We start from the raw sequence: 27503 nt of genomic DNA on the forward strand, positions 1-27503 counted from the left end.
AAATAAGGTAAACCTTGGTAATTTGTAAGAGTTTATGTTTGTAATGCTATCTGGTCCCGGGCTTTTTTCCCCAAATATTTTTAATTCTGTTCAATTCCCATGTTTGTGGTCAATTTGTTCAGTTCATCTGTTTCTTTTAGGGATAGTCTTTGTAGATCACATTGATTTTGAAATTATCAATTTTTTCAATGCTTTCCAATTTATTGGCAGTACTTGCTATAGTAGTGCCATGATCATCCGTATGTCTGTTGATATGTCTATATGTTGTTATTTCTCCTCTTTCATTTGTGATTCTATTTATTCATTTAATTTTTAAGATTTATTTTTATTTATTTGTGCATATAAGAACTGGGGTGCAGGCCAGAGATTCCCTGTGACTCTATTTATTAATGTTCTCTCTTGCATCCTATCAAGAGTTTTATCTACTTGGTTTACTTTTTCATAGAACTAGTTTTTAGTTTCACTGATTTTTTTTTTTGTATGATCTTTTTATCTCTATTTCTTCTTGTTTGAACCTCCCATTTCTTCTTTCCCTCTACTAACTCTAGATAATTTATTTGGACTTTTATGCTTTTTAATGTAAGGCTTTATTGCAGTTATCTTAAGATTGCTTCTGTGCATCCATATTCTGTTAACATGTATATTTTTGTTCTAGATGTACCTCAGAGAGGGATCCAGAGAACTCAGAGAACTCATGACCTAGAGCATGAGAAGTCCCCGGCTCCCAACCAGAACATCAGAGGTTCTATGAACTTCTTCAGGACCCTGCCAACCCCAGCCCAGTCAGGTGAGGTTTGATACCCACTAGGGAAGGAAGCCAGAGCAGCCAGAGATCTTGTGACCTTCAATATGAGAAGTCATTGGCCCCTGTCCAGAATAGCAGAAGCTTCACAAAGCAGAAGCTTCACATCAGCAGAACCCTGCCAGTTCCACCTAGATCAGATGAGACTTGAGGCTGACCTTAAGAAGGGAGTAATAGCACCCAGGGACCTGTGATCTTCAGCATGAGAAATTGACTGCCCCTTCCCAGAACAACAGAAGTCTGTCAAACTTCCATGAGACACATCTAGTATTTGCCTGGACCACTGATACCTCAGATCCAATTCAAGGAGGCAGATAGAATACCCAGAGACCTCTTGACCTTTGCAAGAGAACCCTCCAACAACCATCCGTATGAACATAGGTCTATTGGATGAGACCCTCCCAGCTCCAATCCAGACAGATAGCACCTATTCAGTCAGGCAGACTGAACCTATTACAACCTATTACAGGACCCAATCAATGCCTGCTTGAAGTTAGAAAAGCCATAAGACCTACCATGGGATCCCTGCCAGCACCCATGCAGATAGGTGAAACCCCAGTCCTGAGTCAAGAAATAAGTCAGAGGCCACATGACCATCCATGACACCCTGCCAAGGATTTACCCAGATAAATATTATCGGCCCCAGAAGCTCTTAAATCCACCTGGAAGACCAATATCCAGGTAATATCAGCTGGGGATTCTGCCTATTGCTACCAACTGCCCAGGTGACTTGCACTGTGCTCTGGTAAACACTCAGAATTAGAGTGAGAGAAAGACTCATGTCCCACAGAAGCTACCTATGACAGAGCAAATCCAAAAGCAAACAATAACAGGGACATATGCAAATATTTAAAAAAATGTTTTCTTGTTAAAAGATGAATTCAAGGTTGTAATATTTAAGAAATCAATATATTTAAGAAAATCAAGGAATTTGAAAAACAGATAAAAGATATATGTGAAGACACAGAAAAGGAAAAGTTAAATGAAAAACATAATCAACAAACAGAAGATTGAGATTGAAACTTGAAACAAAAATTTAGGAACTACAAGTTAAAAATTTCAGTTAAAGAGGTTAAAATTTCTGGAAAACATCATTGAAATTGAATAAAATGTGTGGAAGAATGAATCAGTAATCTCTAAGATGAAGACACAGTAGAACCAAGAAAGAAAAAGAAAGAAGAGGAAAAGGAAAAGAATATGAAACCCTTCAAGAATTGTCTGGTACCTTGAGGAAAGGAAATATAAGAGTCACAGGAATCACAGAAAAGAGAGAGAAGGGACTGGAAAAGGTATTCAAGGGAATAATTGAAGAAAACTTCCCAAACTTTATGAAGGAAATTAAAATAGACATACAGGAAGCTAAAAGGACACCAAAAGATTTTAATGAAGTCTATAGCAAAATACATAGTAGTAAAGTTTCCAAAAATCCAAGGCAAAGAAAAGTTAATGAAGCTGATGAAGGGGAAGAAAGAAAACCTATAAAGGAAAACTGATTATGGTAACATGATCATAAAGATGTGGTATATATACACAATGGATTACTATTCAGCAATCAAAAGATTAACTCATGCCATTTGCAGCAACATGGATGGAGCTAGAAATGACCGTGCTCTGTGAAATAAACCAGAAGGAAAAAGAAAAATTATAGGAGGGATATAGGGGAACCAAATAAGGGATCAGGAAAAAATACATGATGATTAATAATAATAATGATAATAATAATAAGCAAAACTAGCAGGCAAGCATAAATAAGAGACCTTATGTGAGGGAAGGGAAGAAGAAGGACCAAAGCAGAGGAGAGAAGAGCAAAAGGGCCTATGATGATGGTTCATGGGTGAACTGGTGGTGGGAATTTTACAGGGAATACACAATGATGTAAAAGATATAAATAAAAAAATATTTTTTTAAAGAAGGTAATGGTAAACACTATGGTAAAAAAGAGAATGGAGTGAGATATTAAAAAAAAAAAAAACACAAAATTCCAAGACAAGAAATGCCAACCATGAATACTACATCCTGCTTGTGCTCCTTCCCATATGAGGAAAAAATAAAAACATTATCAGACAAGCAAATCCTTGGATAGCCATAAGATTGAAACCAACAAAGGAAGGAACACAAAGAACTGACTAGGGAATTAAATAGAGCCACAAACAACAAACAAAATGGCTTACTAGACTTCTGTGTATCAACAATCACCCTAAATGTTAATGTACTAATCTCATGACTAAAAAGGCACAGAGTAGCATGTTGTATTAGAGAACAAAATTTAACCTTTTGCTTCCTGCAGGAAGCATATCTGAGTTCAAGAGACAAACATACATTAAACATAAAGTCCTGGAAAACATTTCTACAAGAAAATGGCACAGGAGAACGGAAGGCCAGTCATATTTATATCAGATAAAATAGACTTCAGTGAAAAAGGTGACAAGAAACACAGATGTACACTATATAATGATAAAGAGGACGATACACCAGGAAGTCATAACAGTCATATATTCACCAAATATGCAATATACAAATGGATGCATATATAAATATACATATAGACTCACCATATGCAGGAGTGCCAAAACACATTAGAAAATTACTATCTTCTCTGAAAAGAGATGTTGGAAAAAACAAATATATGGTAGGAGACTTCAACATGCCACTCTAACTAGTGCACAGATCATTGAGACAGGAAATAAACAATGATACAGTAGTACTAAACAGGATCTTGATGGCATGGGCTTAAAGACATCTGTAGGCCACTACACTCTCAAAACACCAAATACACATTTTTCTCAAATGCATATGAATCATTCCCTAGGATCTACTATATACTGCATTAAAATATTAACATTAGCATATATGCAAAGATTGAAATGATATTAAGAATCTCCTCCAACTGCAAAGATATAAAACTAGATATGAACAGAAAAAAAGAAAGAAAAGTGGAGGGGCCTCCCTGATGGTGCAAGGGGTTAAGCACCACACTGTGAAGCAATCTACAGCTTCTGCAGCACAGAGTTTGATCCCCTACTGGCCAGGGAGCAACCCACAAGGCTCAGCAGACCTCTCCTGACTAGCCCGCTGCGCCCCTTGGCAGTGTATTGCAGTCAGTCTGCCTGTTCTGTTCCCCACTCTATTTCTGGTGAATCCTCTCACCCCCTGCATCTCTGGCCTGCACCTTAATTCTTGGATGCATAAATAAAAATAAAGCTTAAAAAAAAAAGAAAGAAAAGTGGTCCACAATTACTTGGAGACTGAACAACATACTAGTGAAGGACAATTGACTAGTGCAGAACTCAAAGTAGAAAAAAAAATACCTTGAGAGTAATTATAATAAAGACACATTTCAGAACATATGGGCTATACCTAAAACTGTATATGTATATGGGATATAGCTAAAACAGGGGCAAGGTGGTATCGTAAGAGAGAGTTCTACCAACCATTAAGATGAACTAATGCTAATCCTGCTAAAAATCTTTCAAAATTTTGAGAAAGAATACTATCAAATACAATATAGAAGGCCAGTATCACACTAAGAAAGCAAACTGAAACAATAGAAAAATAGAAAACTACACACCAATCTCCCAAATGGACTTGGATGTCAAAATCCTCCATAAAACCTTAGCAAACCAAATTCAACAAATGCATGAAAAGGATCAAACATGTCCAAGCAGGATTTATTACAAGGAAACACGGATGGTTCAGTATCTGTAAATAAATAATATAATCCACCACAACTATAAAAAGAACATTAAAAACCATATGATCGGGCCTCCCTGGTGGCACAGCGGTTGAGCGCTGGGTTGCAAAGCTGCCCGCGGCCTCTGCAGCGCCTGTTAGAGCCCCGGCTGCTCCCTGGCCACCAGAGGAGGATCCCACATGGCGCGCAGACCTCTCCTGCCGCCCGCTGCTCCCCTCAGCAGTGTACTTCGGTCCTTCTGCCTGCTCTGCTCCCCGCTCTGGCTCTGGTGAATTCTCTCACCCTCCCGCGCTTCTGACTGTAACCAGTGCTTGTAAAAATAAATAAATAAATCTTAAAACAAACAAACAAACAAACAAAAAGCATATGATCATCTCAATACATGCTGAGGAAACATTTGATAAATTTAACACTCATTTGTGATTAAAGCTATAGAAAAACATTGGCAAAAAGGAAATAATTAACATATAAAAGCCATATATGACACATCCAAAGAAAGTGTCATTCTCAATGGTGATAACCTAAAAGCTTTCCATTAATATCTGAAACACGAAAAGGATGTCCACATTCACCACTGCTTTTCAATATACACTGGAAGTACTCACTAGACCGATTAAGCATGAGAATGGCATCAAAGGAGTACAAATAGGGAAAGAAGAGTAAAATCTATCATTATTTGCAGATGATATAACAAGATATATAGATAGAGAACCATAAAATATCCATGGAGAAATTAAGTAAAACAACAAACCCACTCAGTAAAGTAGCAGTTCAAAAAATCAGCAAACAAAACTCGGTAACCCTCCTATATGCAAAAAATCAGTGTGCAAAGGAAGAACTTAAGAAAACTATCCCATTTGCAATTGTACCGAAAACATATCTAAAACTCTGGAATAAATCTGACAGAGGATGTAAAGTTCCTTCACAAAGAAAACTAAAAATCATTGTTAAAAGAAATAGCAGAAGAAACAAAGAAATGGAAAGGAATCCTCTGCTCATGGATCAGAAGAATCTACATTATCAAAATGGCTATTCTACCCAAAGAGATTTATAGATTCTAAGCAATTCCAATTGATCTCAATTTTGACATTCCTCAAAGAAATTGAACAAATATTTCAGAAATTCACATGGAATCACAAACACACCCAAATAGGGACTCCCTGATGGCCTAAGGGTTAAGTCTCAGTACTATCACTGCTACCACCTGAATTTATCCTTTGCCAGGGAGCTTACCCACATGGCTCAGCAGATTTTTCCTGTCTTGCACGCTGCTTCCCTCAGCAGTGTATTTCAGTAAATGTGCTTGTTCTGCTCCCCACTCTGTCTCTGGTGAAGCAACTCAGCCCTCATATCTCTGGTCCATACACCAGTATTTCTAAGGAAAAAATATGAAAATTAAAAAATAAATATTTAAAGCCCTCATAACTAAAAAGAGGAAGAACAAATTTATTACACTGTCAAACTTCAAATTATAGAACAAAGCCATAATAATAAAAGCATTATGACACTAGAACAAAAAAGATACACAGAGCAATGCAATTGAATTGAAAGCCCAGAAATAAAAAAGCCCAGAAATAAAATCACACATGTATGGTCAAGTAATCTATGACAACAGGGCAAAGTATACGTACTGAAAAGAGTAAAATCTCTAAAAAATGGTGCTGGGAAAATTCCATGTCCACATGCAGAACAATGAACATAAACTACTACTACACACCATACAGAAATATCAATTCAAAATGGATAAAAATCTTGGTAAGACCAGAAACCATAAAATATGTATAAGAATACACAGGGAAAGGGCCTCCCTGGTGGCGCAGCGGTTGAGCGCTGGGTTGCCAAGCTGCCTGCAGCCTCTGCAGCGCCAGTTCGATCCCGATCACCGGGCGAGGGTCCCACATGGCGCACAGACCTCTCCTGCCACCCGCTGCTCCCCTCAGCAGTGTATTTAGGTCCTTCTGCCTGCTCTGCTCCCCGCTCTGGCTCTGGTGAATTCTTTCACCCTCCTGCGCTTTTGACTGTCCCCAGTGCTTGTATAAATAAATAAATAAATAAATCTTAAAAAAAAAATAAAATACATGGGTAAAACATTCCCCAAATAAACTACGGAAACATATTTGAGGACTCATATACAAAAGCACAGAACAAAGGAGAAGATCAACAACTGTGAATGCATTCAAACTAAGAAACTTCTGTACAATCAAAGAGGCAGCAACCTAAATGAAGAGATACCCTACTGAATGGGAGAATATATTTGCACACCATCCAACTAACAAGGAACTGATATGAAAGATGTACAAAAACTTACACAACTCAACAAAACACAGCAAACAAACCAATCAAAAATGAGGAGATGAACTAAAAGACAATTCTCCAAAGAAGAGATGAAAATGGCCAACAGGATATGAAATAATGTTCATGGTCACTTATTATCAGGGAAATGCTAATCAAACCCACAATGAGACACAGGCTTACACCTGTGGGAATGGCCCATATTGAATAAAACAGAAACAAAAAACAATTCTGACAAGGATATGTATAAAAAAGTAACCCTCTTACACTGGTGGGAATGCAAACTGATCCAGCCAGTATGGAAAGTTGTGACAAGGTTCCTCAAAACACAAAATGGACCTACTGATGTCCCCTCAATCCCACTTCTAGGAATCTATCCAAAGGACAGAAAAACAATAATCAAAACACAAAACCAAAAATAAATAAGGAAACCTATTTTAATGCAGCACCATTGTACAATAGCCACCAATAAGGAAACAACCAAAATACCCAAAATATGAATGGATGAAGAAGATATGTTTATATTACATATTCACAATGGAATACTACTCAGCTATAAAAAAGGTAAACTCACAGCGTTTACCCACACATGGCATGCTAGCAAAATAATTCAGAAGAAAAATATAAATATCAGATGGCTTCACTTATATGTGGAATACACTGTAACAAAACAAAAGACAACATCTGCAAGCTGATCATAGGTCTAAGGCATACAGCAGGAGAAAGAGTGGTATAGGTGTCAAAAGAGGAGAAGGAAGAGCCCAAGGGATTGTGGAGTTGAAGACTACAATGAAGGACATAATCAAATACTGTACAAACATTAACAATAATGCAATAAAATATATTTGAAAAAATTGCCCAGATAGCTTTTACACAGAATGACTTCTAATATTTATATTTATTTCTATCTACATTTTTTATCTTTTGTTTCTCAACATTGTGTTTTTGAGCTTGTTAATGCTCTCCATTGCTTTATTCTTTTATTATTGAGACCCTGAATTGTTCTTTAAATCAGTTATCATTCTTATTTTGCTTTCTTGTAATTTTAGCTACCACATAATTTCTTTATCTTTATTACATTCTTGTTTCATCCTTTTTACTTTCTTATGAGTTCCATAAACATTGCTAGAACTGTTGCCCTGATTTCCTCTTCTTTCATGCTTTGCAACTCCACTCAGCCTTATGACCAATATAGAACCTCTGTTCTGCCTCTTACTATGTGATTTTCCTTCAGCTTTTGCCATTTTGTTAAGATCATTTTATAAGTCACCTTTCATCTTTTGGTGTGATTTTAAAAGGGGAGTTTGATGCAGGATTGACCTGAAATAGTAACACAAATGACAAGGCTTGGAATAAAAGAATTTCATTATATGTTGTGAATGTGAGCTTTTGGGAAGCTAATCCATTTGCTTAGTGGCATTAGGTCAGTCTTCACTAATTTGGTATTTTTGAGATTCTGACATCCAGCATAGCTACTGTAAACACTTTCCTCTATTTCTATTTCCAGATAAGAAAGAACACATCAAAGGTAAGTCACAATCATACCTTTGCAAATGCTCCATGTCTCTAAATATTTCCTGATATTGTGATCATGTCTCCAGTGCTTCCCAACCCCCAAATTCACAAATTGTGATTATCTAGCCAGTCTCCCTTTGAAAAGAATGAACAGCTACTTGAAAACAAATAAACAACCAGTAGTACTTCCAGGTGGTGATAGAAATGTCAAAATGAATTTGGAAGGTGATGTCAAAGCATGAAGCCATGATGTTGTAAAATTCATTTGGGATCATTGTCAGAAGACACTTTTCAACATGAATAGGATCCCATTTCTTCGTGATGTTAGGGGTGGAGCCATCAAAGGAACAGTGACTGGCATCTATCATTTCAGTTCATCAAGTGTGTTAAATATCAACAGGATGCAAATAAACACAACCCCAAGACTACTACGGTAGCAGACTATTGCATCATTACAGCCTTTTTTGCAGAAACAGAAAAAGTGACATGTGAGATCCTTCTGAGTTGTAATGTGTTTCTTTGTGTAGCTAGTCACGATTTCACCTGTTCCTTGTTCTTTTGTCTTCATCTCCCAATAATTCTCTTCCTCAATGGCATGGCACATCTGTTTTTACACAATTTTTCTAAGGTTTAGGCATTCTAAACGAAATGTGCCTCCTTTTTCTCTCACCAGTTCCCCCAGTTTGGGCTCCCTGCTTGTCCTTGTCTTTGTAATCTATGGAGTCAGGTCCTTTCTGTCCGGTGACTTATATGAATAATATCTTCTGAGGTTTGGAATTTTTACAGTTGCTGGCATGGAGGTTTTCTCTAACTTGACTCATGTAGATCGACTTTTCTGCCACTTATTACATGATTTTTTTTCATTGTATGTCATTTTGTTAAGATAAATATTGCACAGGCATGCTTTATACAAAACTGTCAGGCAACAAGTTCCTACCTAATGAATTAATGAAGATTTTTGAGTATGAAGGTCTGGGAAACTGAGTCAGATTTCTGCAGCAGCACCTTCTCAGGTGTGGCTCCTTTATATAACCTGACCAGAGCTATAATTTATTTTGAAACTGTGGCAAAACTAACTATATTCAGAAATTGAATGATAAAAGCTTAAATAATGACTCATGCTATGAAACATGTTTGTTTGAGGAGGACACCAGAGCTTCCCTTTTAATTTTTTTCCCCTCATTTGAATACATTCAGTCCTCTTTCCATATTGTCATTATTTTGTTCTCTTATGGACAAGCAAGTGATACCAAGCACTCTTGGTAAGGTGTGTGCCAGAACAGCTTTCTGTGTTGTCTTCTTCTGTGGGTTTACGTGTTTTATATATGAATTGTGTCTCTATCCTGATGGACCAAATTATAATAGAAAATTTTTGCACATTTGAACATTCCATGCATTGTCTCACTCTGCTATTTACATTGATTGTTCGGTTTTGTTTTTCAGAAGACCTTCAGAACAGAATGGGTAATCATCTCATCAACCATTTTTCCCATAGTCCTTTACAGTGACTACTCTCTTGACATCCTTAACTTTGCTGGCTTAAATCTTGTAGCTCATGTCTTGACCCACCCTTTTCTAGGTGTCTATAATGCTCATCTCAAAATTCTGATCTATGAATTCTCCCCATATTAAGAGCTTTCCTTTTGTCTTCCCCTGGCAGGCCTCCTAGCCCCCCATGAATCTTCACTCTTTCAGGGCTCCCCGGCATTCTCTCAATGCCTCTGTTTGTTCTAATCTCTTGCGATGCTCTGCTGCTGTCCCTGTGATGCCACCCTTATAAGCCCAGTCTCTCAACCCAGGTGTACCCATCTATGTATGCCCACACCGTAGTCCAGGTGCCCACAACCAGGTATGCATTCAGAACCACATGGTTCCATCATCAATGCTAAAGGCGGGAGGGCAAAATAACCCGATACTTTATTTACCCTACAATCCAACCCCCCATGGTTTTCTGCTATACAGTCTACATAAACAAGTTATATGCATGTTATACACACATTTCTCATGGCAAATATGAACACTGCAGCCATGGCCCACAAAAGTAAACAGTACACATCACAATATAAAAATATAACAAAATACACCAGAACACAGATTAATCCAGGGGACCAAGCTAGTGGCAAAAGACAAGATTTTTGGCACCAGCAGATGATACACCACTTCTGCTGCCAAAGGCACTGCTCATACAAGGGATGGGAACCACTCACAGCATGACAGGAGCCGTCAGGTTTCCTGGCTTTCTCTAGCTGTGGTCTGAGCCACAAGCCACACATACCACATCCACCCCAGGATGCACTCACTCTTGGATTGGCGATTCTGTACTTTGGGGGTAATCGCCAAACCCTCAGGGTTTTCTGTTGGTGGTCACTCCAACATTCGGCTTTCATAGACACCAATGAGACACGCAGGCCCCTGCACTCAGGCCAATCCACTGCACAAAGCACATCAGCCAGGGATCCGTGGATACAAGCTCCACATGCAGCCTCTCTTGGATTCCCTCTTTGGCTGTGGGCTCCCCCACAAGCCACATTCCCCAGCCGTCCCCCAAGGACGAGTTCCTCAGCTCCTCACCCTCACTTGACAATGAACAAGTCATCACCCAGAGGTGATTTTTAGAGACTTATTAGCCTTTAGCATAATTAGGCTTTAACAGCCAATCAGGGCTTCCCAATCTCAGCACCAGCTTTTGTCTTTCTAAGTTGGCTTTTTTGATACATCTCCTCTGCCTGGCTGCAAAGAACTTGGCGAGGGCTTCCTCCCTTAGCCTCTTGGGTTCTTCTTATGCCTGCCCCTTCCTCTACTCTGGCCATTGCCTTTCTGAGCTGTGGCCCTAAAATTACTGGGCAGTACACAGGCTGCTTTTAAACAAAGATGCCCACTGGCTACCTTCAAATTCCCATCCTCTTTATAGGTTGTGTCTTAACCCCTTGCACTACCAGGGAGGCCCTATTGAGGACATACTTATGTTTATTCCATAACATCTTAATTTAAAATAATGTTGTAATGAACAGATGAGTGCATAATATATATTTATATTAGCGTTTCCCCCCCATTATTCCAGTGTATAACTTGGATTGTAAATACTGACATATTTTCGCTGTTTGGCGAAATCCCATACTATCTTCCACAGGCTCTGGGCCAGTGTCATTCCCACCATAGTGTACGCAAGTTCCTTTTATTCCACATTCTTGTAAACACTTGTTTCTGATATTTTGATATAGGCCATTTCCACAGATTTGACAAGGTTGTATTAATAATGCCATTATGATAAGAGATGATGAACATTTTTTCATGCACTGGTGTTATTGGCATCTGAATGTCTTCTTTGGAGAAGTGTGTATTAGCTCTTCTGCCCATTTTTAAATTATTAGTGTCCTATCATGATTTTACTTTTTCTTTTTCCACAAAACAGGGTTTTTTTTTCCCCCCTCAGGTGTGCTCGCCATAGATTTTTCAACGCTAAAGCATCCATAGTCTCCACCATAGTCCATTGTGCTTTCTTTGCTCCTGTTTTCTCCACTCCACTTCTCCCTCCCATCCCCTTCTGCTCATGGATGTGTCATGTTTGTTATTATCTTTCAAGGGCTGATTTAAAAGCTTGTCTTTCTCTGATTCTTTGTTTGGTTTCTATGTATTCCACATATAAGTGAAACCATCCAGTATTTATCTTTCTTCTTCTGGATCACTTCACTTTGCATAATCCTTCCTATTCCATCGATTTTGTTGCAAGTTGCTTGAATTTATGTTTTTTGATCATTTACCAATACCCCATTGTGTATATGTATGTGTCCACACACACACACACACACACACACACATTTCTTGATCCACTTATCTGTGCTGGGACATTAGGCGATTTCCATATTTTGGCTATTGTAAATGGTACTGCTATAAACATAGGTGTGAAAGTTTTGTTTCAAATTAGTGTTTTGGTGTTCTTTGGGTAGATACCTAGGAGTGGAATTGCTGGATCCATTTTTGGTACTTTTTCTCCACAACCTCACCAGCACTTGCTGTTTCTGATCTTTTTGATATGGGCCATTCTCATAGGTGTTATTTAGTATCTTATTGAGGTTTCATTTGCAGTTTGCTGGTGGTAAGTGATGATGAACATTTTTTCACGTGCCTGTTGGCCATCTGCATGTGGTCTCCAGTTCTCTGCACCCTTTTTTGATTGGGTTGTTTATTTTACTTTTCTTGAATTGTATGGGATTTTTGTAATTCTTCAATATCAGTCCCTTGTCAGATGTATGGTGTACAGATATTTTCTTCCCATTTAGTAGGTTGTCTTTTTACTTGATGTAGTCCCAGTTGTTTATTTCCTCCTTTTTTTTCTTTGCTCGGGAGAGGCATCCACAAAAAGGTTTCTGAAGTTTATGTCATAGAGTGTTTTGCTTTATTTCTATGCATTTTATGGCTTCAGGTCTTATATCCAAATCTTTTATCATTTTGAGTTGATTTTTGTGAGATAGTGCTGTAGTTTCATGCTTTTACAAAATGACAGTACAATTTTCCCAGCACCATTGATTGAAGAGGTTTACCTTGTTTCAGAGTTTGTGCTTTGTTCCTTTGTGGTAGGCAAGTTGTCCATAAATATTTGGCTTTATTTCTGGGTTCTAAATTTTTATTCCATTGGTCCACATGTGTTTCTTATTTTGTTTGAGTACCATGCTGTTTTAATTTTTATGACTTTATGATATAGTTTGAAGTCCAGAGATGTAATACTTTCATTTTTCCCTTTTTTAGTCAGGAAAGATTTGCTATTTGGGTTATTTGTAGTTTCATATGAAAAATCATTAAGCTTTGCTCTATTTCTTTGAAATATGCCTTGGAATTTTTATTGGGGTTGCATAAAATCTGTTCTGCAATTGTGTTAGGTAGAATGTATCAATTCTTCTTTGTGAGAAGGTATTATCTTCTCTTTCCTATACTTCTAATACACAGTGATGTAACCAATGTTATAGCAAACATAATAATAAATTAAAATAATGTTTCCTCCTCCCTTCCTGATATTGTTCATATTTTGAATTAATTGTTTCTTTCTTCTTTTATTATATCCATAAATATGAAGACGAAAAAGGTAAGTTCCATTGACCTGTTGACCTTGCCATAGTTTCATCTGTTACTTTAACTATTCCACTTGTAGTCATTATCTTCTTCAACTGCAGCATCTGCATATTTGATATTTTTTAAGTTCTATTTTTATTTATTTTTGCATATAAGAACTGGGGTATACGCAAGTGGTTTGGGGGGTGGCAGAGTTTATTTGTGAGGGGATTCACCAGAGATAGACTAGGTAGCAGAACAAACACATGGGTTTATTGAAATACTCTGCTAAGAGGAGCAGCAGGTGATACAGGGAAGGTCTTTGTATTATATATGTGTGTTAGCTCCCTGGTGGGGGAATCACTCTCAGGCCTTAGCAGTGATTGCATTAATAATTAGCCCCTCGGTCATCAGGGAGGCCCAGAAACAAAGCTTTATTGTAGGCACTGGTACATATTCGAGAATGAATAGAGTCAGATTCAGATAATTGTACTCTAACATTATTAAAAATGGAAGAACCTATTAAATATTACACACTGAACAATAAAATCCTAGCTAATATCAAGAGAAACAGAAACATTTCAAAAGGAATCTTGAGAACTTTTATTAAAAAAATTTTATTTCCATTCAATAAGTTTTCTCTTTTTATGCCAATTTCTATTTTGGGAGACTGGTCCCTGGACAAAAGTGATTTCTCAACTAATGTATTCTGTGTGGATGCTTATGTGCCCTCATGCCCCTATAAGAAAGATTTGTATGTATGTTTATCTGTAGTCTGATAGGTTCAATTTTAATAAATACCTTGCATTAAAGTTTAATAACATTCTTATTTTTACATGATTTTTTATTGATCTCACCATTTTATTTTTCAGAACTTTGTAAAGGAAAATTTGGTAATTTTTTTAAAATTCATTACTCTAAATCATTTTAATATGACTCTTTCTTAATGCCTTATTCTGCTCTGTGTTTTAATTATTGTGTCACAAACTGGCAACTTCTATATCTAAATGTCTAACCTTCTATCCTGAAGGATGACTAGAGACTACTCCCACATTAACTCTCTTCATGTCAATTTCCCAATTTTCTGCACATTCAGATTAATTTTCCATTCTGGTGTATTTGGTTGTGAGGCAAGTGCTTTCCACTCTGTATATCTTTACAGAATACCTATAAAGATAAGACTGCTGACTTACCAAATTCAATGTCTTATTTCCATACTAGTGATACTTCCCAAATTTTTACAAACTGAAGAGGCATCTAACTTTTTGAGTGGAATATGCTCATCCATTGTCCTTTCAAAGCCTGTGCAAATTTTGTTATTAATTGATTATATTTGAAGTGGTTCATTCTTTCATGGCCATTTAACAAGTACATTACCCAATTATTCTCAGATACACAAATATTACCAATTATTTACTTAAATTTTGCTTGTATATTGGCCATATTAAATGTTTTCTTTTTTCAGTAACGTTTCAAAGTCACACAATTTCAATTATAATAAAGTGAAATTCCTGTTAAATGTTTGTAAAGGGATATTGCATCACAGGAATTGATTCATTATACTGTACATGTAAATTCAATTTTTCATTGTAAATGATATGAGATGTAATTATCCAAAGATACTGACCAATATTTTTTCATATAACAGGAACACAACTCTTAAAACATAACATATATTTTATGATTATATCTCATAATTGTGTTCTTGATTCCCCTGGAAATTTATATATATATATATATATATATATATATATGTATGTACATTTTCATTGTATGTGACTTTTATGACTTTTTTTATGACTTCTGCTACAGATAGTGTTTTAGAAAGATTGGTGCTTTACTCCTTGTTTCCTTACTCCTTTTTATGTGTCTCATGTGTGCGTGTGTTTTAAATGTATATACTTTTTGATATAAAGTAGATAACATATTGAAAGACCAATGATTGGTATGACAAATTTTTCAGAAATATTTTTTTCAGAATTAAAAACTAACATTCCTACATTTATTTCTCAATTCAGTAAAATAAGTCATTTTATTGCAATCTTCATTTTTGAGAGAATGGTTTGGGACAAAAGTGAGCATTCTGTCACTGCTGTATGTACATGTGTGGTGCATGTGCGTGTGCTTTTAACTTCTGTGTGAGTGTATCTGCATCCTTCTTTTAAATTCAAATGCAATATTTTTAATGAACTGAATTTTCATTTTCTTTGCTTCCATCAATATTTACATGCATTTAAAAAATTTTTTTCAGCTGCTTGTCGAGGTGTATTTGGTAAGTACTTCTGATAAATCTTTACTCTCATAATCCTTCAGAAAGATGCTAACATCCCCTACATTTACATCTATGTGCTATCCATTGCTTGCTGTTCTTTCTCCCTCTCCAATATTTTGTGTATGGATTCCTTCATCATTACTTTTATTTCAATTTCTTTTGCTCCACATTCTGCTGCTTTCCATTCCTTCTGATTTATTCTATATGTTTCCTTTCTTTTATCAACATTATTACTTATGTCTCCAGACATTTATTATAGTTTCAAGATGAATTTTATTCAGATGAAGGCAATTAAGCTGATAGCCACATCTCTTCCACCCTATATATCTTTTTGTTTCTGGAAAATAATCACTGATGTAGAATTACTATTACCTGCAAGTTTAAAGGGAAGTTACCATGCAACTGAAACTTACCCAAATTTTAAGTTAGAGAGAAATCCAAACTTGCAAAGTAAATTCCTTCACATATGCCTCTTTCAAAGGCTATGCAAAGTCAAATATCATTCCTTGGCCAACTGGGATCTTTAAGGTGATACTCACATTTTCCTTGATGATATTGTCTCTATCTTCATACTTTTTATTTCTTCTTTGCATTTTCACTAAGACAATTATTAGTTCTTTAAACTGCAATTTTTCTTAATGCGTTAAGAAGTATTTCACATCTTAAGGGACCATTTTGATAGTTATCTTTTCTTTATGAAATTTTATGCTAGTGGAAAGACAAGCAATTTTTCCTAGGATAATCCTAAAAGGATCTTTAAATTAGACATTTTATTTTATTTTATTAAAGATTTATTTATTTATTTATACAAGCACTGGGTAAAGTCAGAAGCACAGGAGGGTGAGAGAATTCACCAGAGCCAGAGCGGGTAACAGAACAGACACAACGATGAAATACACTGCTGAGAAGAGTGGTGGTCACTGCAGGAGAAGTGTGTTGCACCATGTAGTACCCTCGCTGGTGGCCTGGGATTGAACCGGCACTGCAGAGGTGCTGCAGCTTTGCAACCCAGCGCTCGACCACTGCGCCACCAGGGGAGGCCCTAAGTTAGACATTTCAAATCCTCCATTCTAATATATTTCCAATTTACATTTTTGTTTTTAGGGGAAATGGAAAAAGCAATGGATCTATTTAATTTGTTGTAGTTTATATATGGCTATTGCTTCATTAACACAAATGTACGGATGGGCCCTTTTACTGTACATTTCTTCATCATTTTGAGGTTCTCATCTGATACATCTGTACACATTTGTAATTTATTTTATAAAATACAGAAGGACCAATGCAAGGCAAATGATGCTATTGCTTAACCAAGAGGATTTCTACTCAAACTCCTCATAGGGTAACATTTTGAATTAGAATCTTTTGCAACAAGGTGTGTATGGAAATAAACTACATAAATAAAAGTAATAGATGAGATACACTTTTAGATACATGACTTCAAGTCTCATAAAAATATGTCTTTCTAAAATCCAAGAACATATTTAAAATCTCCTTCTCCCTTATTGTTACTGTGCTCCCATTTTGAGTGAAATGGTGTTCCTACTTTTAATTTTTTAAATTAGTGATCAATGGAAAAGGATATGCCCCATTAAAGTATTTCAATGTGTATTTATTCATGGCTTTAATTGTTTCTTATACCTTTGTCTCAAACTCTCATTTAATATCTTCCTTAACACAGTCACAGATACAAATTACATGTTTGGTCTTATCATTTAATCTTTCCAGTTGAATCATGCTTTCTTCATGTGTTACTCAATTTCCTCTATTATTTCTTCTATGATTTCTCCTGTTGTTACAACCTATGTGAACAATGATATTTTTTAAAACTAAATTTTATTAATCATTTAATTTTACGGTATCTGCATTCTCAAACTTTTGGAAGATTTTCTATCCAACAAATGCTTATTCATGTAATCTACAAACATCACACTTTATTCAGGTCTTAAACATTTCCTCTCATGTGACTGAATTAAGCCTCATTTAGGCATTCACTAACAAAGAAATTCATAAAACAGAAGTTTATATATTATTTGAAACTGTGTTGTGAATGAAGGTATCCAGGAAAGGGACTCTACAATGCTCTTCAATTTTCTAATTTATTTTTTATGTCTCTTTAATACAACATAGCTTTCATAGTAATGACAGTAGTCTGTATAAATTTAGTAATAATAAAGAAAATATAAAAAATGAGTAATAATACCCCAACTAACATCAAAATAGATTGAGAACATTTTTAAAAGTTATCCATCAGAACAGATTTTCCCATTATTTTCCTCAATTCAACAGTCTTGCTTTATGTCTGATTTAACTTTTATTTATTTATTTTTAAATATTTATTTATTTATGCACACAAGAACTGGCACACAGGCCAGAGGTGTGTGGGGTTGAGAGGATTCACCAGGGACAGAGTGGGGAACACAATAGGCAGACTGACTGAAATACACTGCTGAGGGAAGCAGTGGGTGAGACAGGAGAGGTCTGCTATGCCATGTGTACAGCTACCTGGCAGGCTGGGATATAACTCATGCTGCAGAGGCTGAGGATATCTTTAAAGTGCTGTGTTTAACCTCTTGCTCTACCAGGGAGGCCCCCTGATTTAACTTTTAAATGAGTACTCTGGACAACAGTTAGTTCTCATTCACCATTTTTTTTTTTTGTGTGTGTGTGCACCTATGTTGAGTGTAAGTTTACCTGCCTCCAGATAGGTATATTTTATGATTTTAAATATATTTTAATTTTCTTTGTCTTTTTTGCTCATGAATTTAATTTCTTCATTTCATTTTTCAGAAAATCCTCTGGGAAACAATGGTAAATTTTTTGAAAATCTATTCCTCCCAACCCTATCAAAATAAATGGTATCTTCTTGCCTTGCCTGTCTCTGCCTTTTAAACTGCATCCATTGTCTCACTCCTAGATACTACCCTTTTTTCCATTTCAATTTCACAATATTTTGTCATAACTTCTTTATCCATTCCACGCTACCCTTATCCTGTCAATATTCATTTTTTCTGCTTTCCCAGCCAATTTGCTATAGTTTCCTAAGAAGTTGATGAGATTAAGCATATTAAATTTATAGGCACACGCTTTCCATTTTGTTTGTATTTAACACTTCAAAGACAGGACCACAGTAACACATTCCGTGTTTTAGAACCATTCAATTTTGCAGATACTTTCCCAACCTTAACACTGAGAGAAGACTATGTGATGAGTGAAATTTGAATAGCCATTTTTCTTTCAAACTTGTAGAAATTCATGTGACCTGTTAGCAAAGAACAAGAGTGAATTTGAGGCCCATCCTTTCAATTTCCTCGATAATATACCAAAATGTACATAGGGATATACGTATTTCCCATGTATTTTCTGGAATTTTATTTTTTTATATACAGGTATATCAACTGAAAACACTTTTTATTTTCAATGGCATAATTTACATTTTGAAAAGTGGCAAATCCCATTAAACATTTGTATAAGGATCTTAGATGACAGGGACTTTTCAATTACTATGTATTTCTCAATTCTTTTTTTTTTTTCATGAACAAGATACCTGAAGCAATTACCCTAGGAAGTTGTCAAAGATTTGTTCTTACAACACATATACAATCCATAGAATTTGAATACCTTTCTTCGATGACATTCATTCAACAATGATTTTATTTATTTCAATTGTAAGTCAATTTAAGAACATGTCAACTTAATGTAGTATGTTTTATATGATTGATACTGCAAACAGTGTTGGTCAGATTGTTTTTTGCCCTTTATTATTTCATTTGTTTTTAAGTACCTCTCTTATCGATGAGTGCCTGTCTTCAATTGTTCTAATAAAAGTAGAAGACCTTATAAATGGTCAATGATTGATTTATTTTTGACCAACCCAGAAGTAGTTATATCTGCATCATGTTATTTCTGATCTCAGCCCTGTGGTGCTAGTGTGGTGTATGAATAAAACTACATTTCCTCTGTAAGAGAGATGCCCTTTGATCCATGTGGCTACAGTTCTGAGTGAGAAATGTTTACCAGTCTCAATTGATAACTGTGAAAGTGTCTAACATTTCTGTTTTTCCACGCCTCAGCTTTTTGGCTCTTAATATCTGCCATATTTTGTCTATTTAAATTTCCTTAACTTTCTATATTTTTTTCATTTCCTTTTTATCTATTCTATATCGTTCTCCCCCTATCATCACTGATTATTTTCCTGGTTTCTGGGAAGTTGTTACAGTTTCACAAAAAGATTGGTGAGATAAAGGAAATAGATTGTAGGCACAAAGTTCCCCCACCCCAACCACAAAGCGAGACTAACTCATCCAGGAAAAGGAAAGTAGGAGACAAAGTTTGTAGGTAATGGTACATCCCTGAAGCAACTGAGAAATCCTAAGATGACGGGGGTGGGGGGCCAGACAGGGAGCAGGGAGCAGGGTGGGAACAGCACCAAAGGCCAGCCACTAAGTTGGTATGCTCCCCTACTCTGCCCCTCCATTTTCTGGACACCTTCTAGGAAGCACATTTCTGAAAGTTTACTAGGAGATGTGTCTGCTGTCACCTGGAAATCAGAGCAAAATCATCAACTACCTTATTGTAGGAAGGCAGGAGCCCTATGATACCCCTCTGGCTATGAAAGAGGATATGCTATGCAAATGGAGTTAAGAAAGGAAATGAGTGTGGAGCAAGACTGCTGAAGGCCCTGCATGACCAGACACATTTTGGAACTGAGATCCAGGGCACGGGATCTGCCACAACTGTGGGCACCACAACAGGAGAGCATGGGGCAGACACAGCACTGAGCATGAGCCCCTGTGTTGAGGTGCTGCCTGCCTCCCTTTCCAGGGACCTATGAGGAAAAGACACAGTTCTAAATTTTTCTAGGAGATGTCTCTGGCACCACCTAGTGATTAGAACAAAATCACCACCTACCTGATGGAGGACAGGGACTCTTAAGATCCTCTTCCGGGAATTGAGAGAGAGGTGGCTCCACAAACGAAGTCAGGGACCTCAAGACTCCCTTCTGGAACTGAGTAAATAAAGAGGGAGAGGAGCTTTAGGCTAGCACCCATCAACATAGCCATAGAATCAGTACCCTTGTAGAGTTTTGGCCTAAGAGTGCTGAATTCAGTCTGGTAAACAGTTTCCAATACCCATGAAGAAACACCGCAAAGAGATACCCGCCAGCAACAGTGGCACAATGTTCCAACACACAGAAAAAAATTAGAAAACAAACAACAGGGAGAAGGAAAAATACAAATAACCAAGCAAGCTCTCACAGAAGGAAACACCACAAAAAGAAAAAGCCACCAGAACTCAACAACAATGACATGAAAGAACTTCTCTGCCTGCCAGCTAGAGAATTTAAAATCATCACTATTCAAAAACAGAAAGAAGATAAAAAAGAATATAATGAAATGAGAAAAATAATTAATGAACTGAAGAATGAAATTCCCTAAAAAAGGAAATGAAAAAAACACAGGGGCTTCCCTGGTGGCGCAGCAGTTGAGCGCTGGGTTGTGAAGCTGCCCGCAGCCTCTGCAGTGCTGGTTCAATCCCCGGCTGCTCCCCAGCCACCAGAGGAGGGTCCCACATGGCGCACAGACCTCTCATGCCTCCTGCTGCTCCCCTCGGCACTGTACTTCGGTCCTTCTGCCTGCTCTGCTCCCTGCTCTGTCTCTGGTGAATTCACTCACCCTCACACACTTCTGACTGTACCCAGTGCTTGTATAAATAAATAAATAAATAAATAAATAAATCTTTAGGAAAAAAAAGAAACACAGAGTTCAAAAGATTAATGGAGGAGCCTAAGAACTCTGGGAAGGCAACAAAAATATACTTGATGAAGAACAGAACAGTACTTGCAAAAATGCGGAAATAAAAACAACCAAAAAAGAAAAGGAAAGAGAAGTACAAAGCAATAAGAATGAAGGAAAACTTCTAGAACTAGTTGACACTATGAGGAAAGGGAATATAAGAGTTACAGGAAACCCAGAAGGTGAAGAGGGAGACTAAGGAACTGAGAAACTATTGAAGGAGATAATAAAAGAGAACTTCCCAAGCACAAAGAAGGAGATGAATATAGGCATGCATGAAGAGAGAAGAACAACGAATTACCATAATGAAAAGAAAACTACAGCAAGACACATAATGGTAAAGTTCTCAAGAGTCCAAGACAAGGGGAAAAAAATAATGAAGCTGACAAGGGGGATGAAGCAGATAACCTATAAAGGAACACTGCTCAGGCTGATATTAGACCTCTCCAAAGAAACACCATGGGCAAGAAGAGAATGTAGTAACATATTTAACAAACTCCAAGACAGCAAATATCAACCCAGAATATTTTGCTCTGAAAAGCTCTTCTCCCACTATGAAGAAAAATAAGGAGTTTTTCAGACAAACAGAAACTTCAGAAATTCAATATGTTGGACCTCCACTCCAAAGAAATTTTATAAGAAAGCCTAAAGCCAAAACCAACAGAAGAATGAATAAAAAGAACAGAATAAGGCAAAAAATAAATCATAAAAAGTCAAACAAATTGGCAAATACAGATGCCATCATATCAATATTAACTCTAAATATAAATGACCCAAATCATTAATAAAAAGCACAGAATAGCAGGCTAGATAAAAACAAACAAACAAAAAAAAAAGGTCATTCTGCTATCTCCATTTAAGTACAAAATATAAACATGGACTAAAAGTAAAAGGTTGGAAAACAATCCTACAAGCAAATTGACACAAAAAGAAGGCAGCGGCAGCTATACTTGTGTCAGGTGAACTAGACATTGGGAATTAAAATTTAAAATTAAATTCAAATTAAATCAAATTAAAAAAGGTAAAATGAGTCATAAATGTACACTACATTAAGAGAAAGGGAGAAATACATTAGGAATATATCACATTCATCAACATATACTCACCAAATGAAGGAGTACCAAAAATATAAGACAATTACTATCAGCTCTGAAAACAGAGAATACATGTATCGTAGGAGATTTCAACACCCCTTTCTCACCAATGGACAGATCAATGAGACAAAATACAAACAAAGACACTAGAGCCTTAAATAAAGACTTATAACTCATGGGTTTAACAATCATCTATAGGATACTGCACCCAAAAATTCTGAGTAAACATTCTTCTCAAGTGCACATGGATCATTCTCCAGAACTGATCACATACTGAGCCACAAGACAAACATCAACAGATACATTTAGATCAAAACATTTCCAACTATCTTCTCTGATGACAAAGACATCAAAGTAGAAATAAATCATGAAAAAAAAAGCCAGGAATCTTCCCACATCATGGAGATTGAAATCCACACTACTGGGAGATCATTGGACTGAAGAGGAGATCAGAGAAGACATTAAAAAATACAACACCTGGGACTACATCAAATTAAAGAGCTTCTGCACAGCAAAAGAGACAATAACAAAAACAAAGAGAAACCCTACCAACTGGGAGAACATTTTTGCACACAACACTAATGATAAAGGACTGATCACAAAAATCTGCAAAGAGCTGATGAGACTCAACAGCAACAAAGAAAATAATCCAGTCAAAAAATGGGCAGAAGAGCTAAAAAGAAAACTTCTCTGAAGAGGAAATGCAAATGGCCAACAGGCATATGAAAAAATGTTCACCATCACTTGTAATCAGGGAAATGCAAATCAAAACTACCATGAGACACCATCTTACACCAGTGAGAATGGCACATATTAAAAAAACTAGCAACAACAAATGTTGGCGAGGTTGTGGAGAAAAAAGAACTCTCCTGCACTGTTGGTGGGAGTGCAAACTGGTCCAACTACTATGGAGAGCTGTGTGGAGATTTCTGGACCTACCAAACATAGAGCTTCCATATGATCCAGCAATTCCACTCCTAGGTATTTACCCAAAGGACACAGAAACATCAATTCCAAAGGGGTCCTACATCCCTATGTTTATAGAAGCACAATTTACAATAGGTAAGCTTTGGAAACAACCCAAATGCCCAAAAATAGATGACTGGATCAAGAAGATGTGGTACATATGCACCATGGAATATTACTCAGCATTCAAAAAAGATAAACACATGCAATTTGCAGCAACATGGATGGCGCTGGAAGGGATCATGCTCAGCAAAATAAGCCAGAAAGAAAAAGAAAAGTACTGCATGGTCTCACTCATAGCGGGAATCTAGAAAACTTAAATAAGGGACCAGGAAAATGAATAACTATAAGAAAGTGAAAATCAAAATCAACAAAAACTATGAACCAGAGACACTCTATGAGGGGAGGGGAGCAGGGAGGGGAGGGATTGGGGTCAAAATAAGGGGGTTGCAATTATATGGAGAATATAAAAATTTATAAAATAAAATGAAATAAATACTTTGAGTTGAACGTCTATGAGAACATCAATTTCCAGAATGTATGAAACAAAGCAAAACAGTAATCATAGGAAAATATATAGCAATACAGGCTCACCTCAAGAAAAAATAGAGAACACAAACAACCTAATCTCACATCTCAAGGAACAAAAAAAAAAAAAAAAGCACAGAAAACCTCATAAACCAGTAAACAAAGGAAATAATAAAAATCAAAGCAGAAATAATTGAGTTAGAATTTAAAGAAAAAAATCCAAAAAAATCAATGAAACCCAAAGCTGGTACTTCGAAAAAATAAAATAGACAAACCTCTAGCCAGGCTCACAAAGAAAAGCAGGAGAAAACACATAAATAGGATCATCAACAAAAGAGGAAAAATTACAAAAGATTCAGTTGAAATCAAAAGAATAATCAGAGATTGAACATTTATATGAAAAAAGTTCAACATGTAGAAGAGATGTACAAATTCCTAGGATGTTACAATCATTCATAGCTAGATGAAGGATAAATGGACATCTAAATGGACAAATTACAAGCAGCAAAATTGAAGCAGTAATCCAAACACTCCCCAAAAACAAAAGCCCAAGCCCATATAACTTCACAAATGAATTCTACCAAATGTTCAAAAATGAACTAGTGCCTATCCTATACAAATTCTTTCAAAAAATTGAAAAAGGAATTCTATCAAATACTCTCTATGAAGCCAACATTAAACTAATACCAAAACCAAAGACAACAACAAAAAAAGAAAATTACAGGCCAATCTCCCTAATAAAATAAGATTAAAAATTTTGTCCTCCCCAGTTCCTGATAATGTGCATGCACTTTGAACAAAATTAAGATTAATTTCATTTAGGCATTAGTATAAGTATAAAATCACATAACACAAGGCTATGTTTTGTCACTTTACAACAAATTTGATGCACAGAGGAAATCCAAATAAACCCTGTAAAACCTGTAGTATCATTTTCATGATGCTCTAATTGAGTGTGCTTATTTTAACCATTAGTTCTTTTTAAAATTAGAATTGACTTTATAGCTTAATGAAAGGTCAAATTACTTAATATACGTTACACATTGAACACTAAAATTTTGCTCATTTCAAAGGGTGGGGAAAAGTTTAAAGGTGGGCATGAGATGTGCTCTTCTTGAAATGTTTTCTCAATTAAGTAATTCACTTGTTTATACATCTCACTTAAGGGAAGAATATTCTATGGACAAAAATGGAATTTTAAAGTTTATATTTGTGTAGATATTTGTGAATGTTTTCTGTCCTCATGCAATGATCTTTCTCTCTTTCTCTCTGTGTATCGGAAGTTTGATTGGTTCAGTTGAAACAGGTATCTTTCCTTAAAGTTGGGTAATATTCCTTTTTTACACAATATTTATGTTGATCTCACCATTTTGTTTTTCAAGAAAGCATAAAACATCATTGGGTAAATTTTTTAATGGATTTTTTACTGCTATTCCTGTAATTGACTGTTTTCAGTGTGTTAACCTGCATTGGCTTTGTTAACCTGCATTGGCTTTTAACTGATATCCATAAACTAGCTCCTCTATTCCTAGATTTCTAATTACCTGCCACAGTGATATGGGTATAGATATTGCCCATGTTAACTCTCTCCCTTTCACTTTTTCAAACTTCCACACATTCACATTCTGTTCTCTTACATTCTATGTTGTTATTATAATATATGCAGACATTCTTTTTGAGTAAGGCAACTTTTAATTAGTTACCCTTTAGTACTGGCAGTTTTGAAAGGGGTTTATGTGAAATTTTTCCATGATAGCTTAGGTATTTCATTGTTACTTGCTTCATTGCCATTTAATCTTCATTTGCTTCCTTTGCTGGCATTTAATTAAGACCAATTTCATTTAAGCAATATTAAAATTATGAAATGTTATAAGACAAGACTCTGTATTTATCACTTCATAACAAAATTTAATGGATAGAGCAAGCCCAAATAAACCCTGTAGTGCATCTAGAATAATTTTCATGATGAACTAATGGAGTGTCTGCTTATTTTAACCTTTAGTTCTTTTTAAAATTAGAATTGACTCTATAATTTAATCAAAGACCAAAATACTTAGTAAAAATTATGCATTGAACAATAAAAAATTAACTAATTTAAAGGGGTAAGGAATAGTTTAAATGTTGGCATGAGATGTACTATTCTGAAATACTCTCTCAATTATGTAAATTAATGTGTGTATATATCTCACTTAAGGGAAGAATAGTCTGTGGACAAAAATAAAATTTTAATGTTTATATTGGTGTAGATGTTTGAGAATTGTTGTCTGTCTTCATGCAATGATCTCTGTGTATGTGTGTGTCTCTCTGTGTGTATCAAGAGTCTGATTGGTATAATTTTAAACAGGAATCTTTCTTTAAAGTTGAGGAATATTCTTTTTTTACACAATAGTTACGTTGATCTCAACTTTTTGTTTTTCAGAACATCTTAACAGACCATTAGGTAATTTTTTTTTAAATCACTGCTCTAATTCCTGTTAATTGACTTTTTTCAATGTCTTAACCTGCCTTGGCTCTTAACTAGCGTACCATAAACTGGCACCAACTATATCTAAATGGCTAACCTTCTCGCCAGTGTACTGACTCCCATATTAACTCTCTCCACTTTGATTCCACAAATTCCTCACATTCTCATTCTTTTCTCTTGCATTCTGTGAAGTTGTTATATTATGCAAACATTCATTTTGAGGAGGGCAACTTTTAGTCACCCTCAAGTAGTGTCAGTTTTGAAAGTGGTTTATGTGAAAGCATAATAGCTCAAGTATTTCATTGTTACTTGCTTCATTGCCCTTAATCCACATTTAAATGCCTTTACTAGGATTTACTTAAGACCTATTTCTTTAGGCATTAGTAAAATTAGAAAATCACATAACACATTGGTCTGTATTTAATCCCACCATAACACAATGAAATGGATAGAGGAAGTCCAAATAAACGCGGTAGTAGTATAGAATCATTTTTAAGGTGCTTTGATTGAGTGTGTTTTTTATAATCATTAGTTCTTTCTCAAGAAGAATTGACTCTAAAATTTAATCAAATGCCAAAGTACTTAATAATAGTTCCACATTGAACAAGAAAAATATCACTCATATGAAAGGATGAGGAGTAGTTTCAAGGTGGACATGAAATGTGCTATTTTTGAATGGCTCTTTCAAATAAGTAAATTCACTTGTTTGTACATCTCATTTAAGGTCAGTATATATTCTATGGGCAAAGATAGACTTTTTTAAAGATTAATTTTATTTATTTATTGCACATAAAACCTGGTGTATAAACCAGAGGTGTGGGGTGTGAGAGGATAAGCCAGAGTCAGAGTGGGGTGTAGCTCAGGTGGATTGACTGAAAGATACTGCTGAGGGAAGCCGTGGGGGAGACAGGAGAGGTCTGCTGTGCTATGTGGTTAAGTCCCTGGTCTGGGATCCAATGGTCATGCTGTAGCTGACTATACCTTGGTGGTGCTGACACAAACTTTTGTGCCACCAGGGATGCCCCCAAAATGGATTTT

Source organism: Talpa occidentalis, unplaced genomic scaffold (genome assembly GCF_014898055.3).
Source record: "Talpa occidentalis isolate TD23 unplaced genomic scaffold, MPIMG_talOcc4v2.1 talOcc4.2, whole genome shotgun sequence".
Taxonomy (NCBI): Eukaryota; Metazoa; Chordata; class Mammalia; order Eulipotyphla; family Talpidae; genus Talpa; species Talpa occidentalis.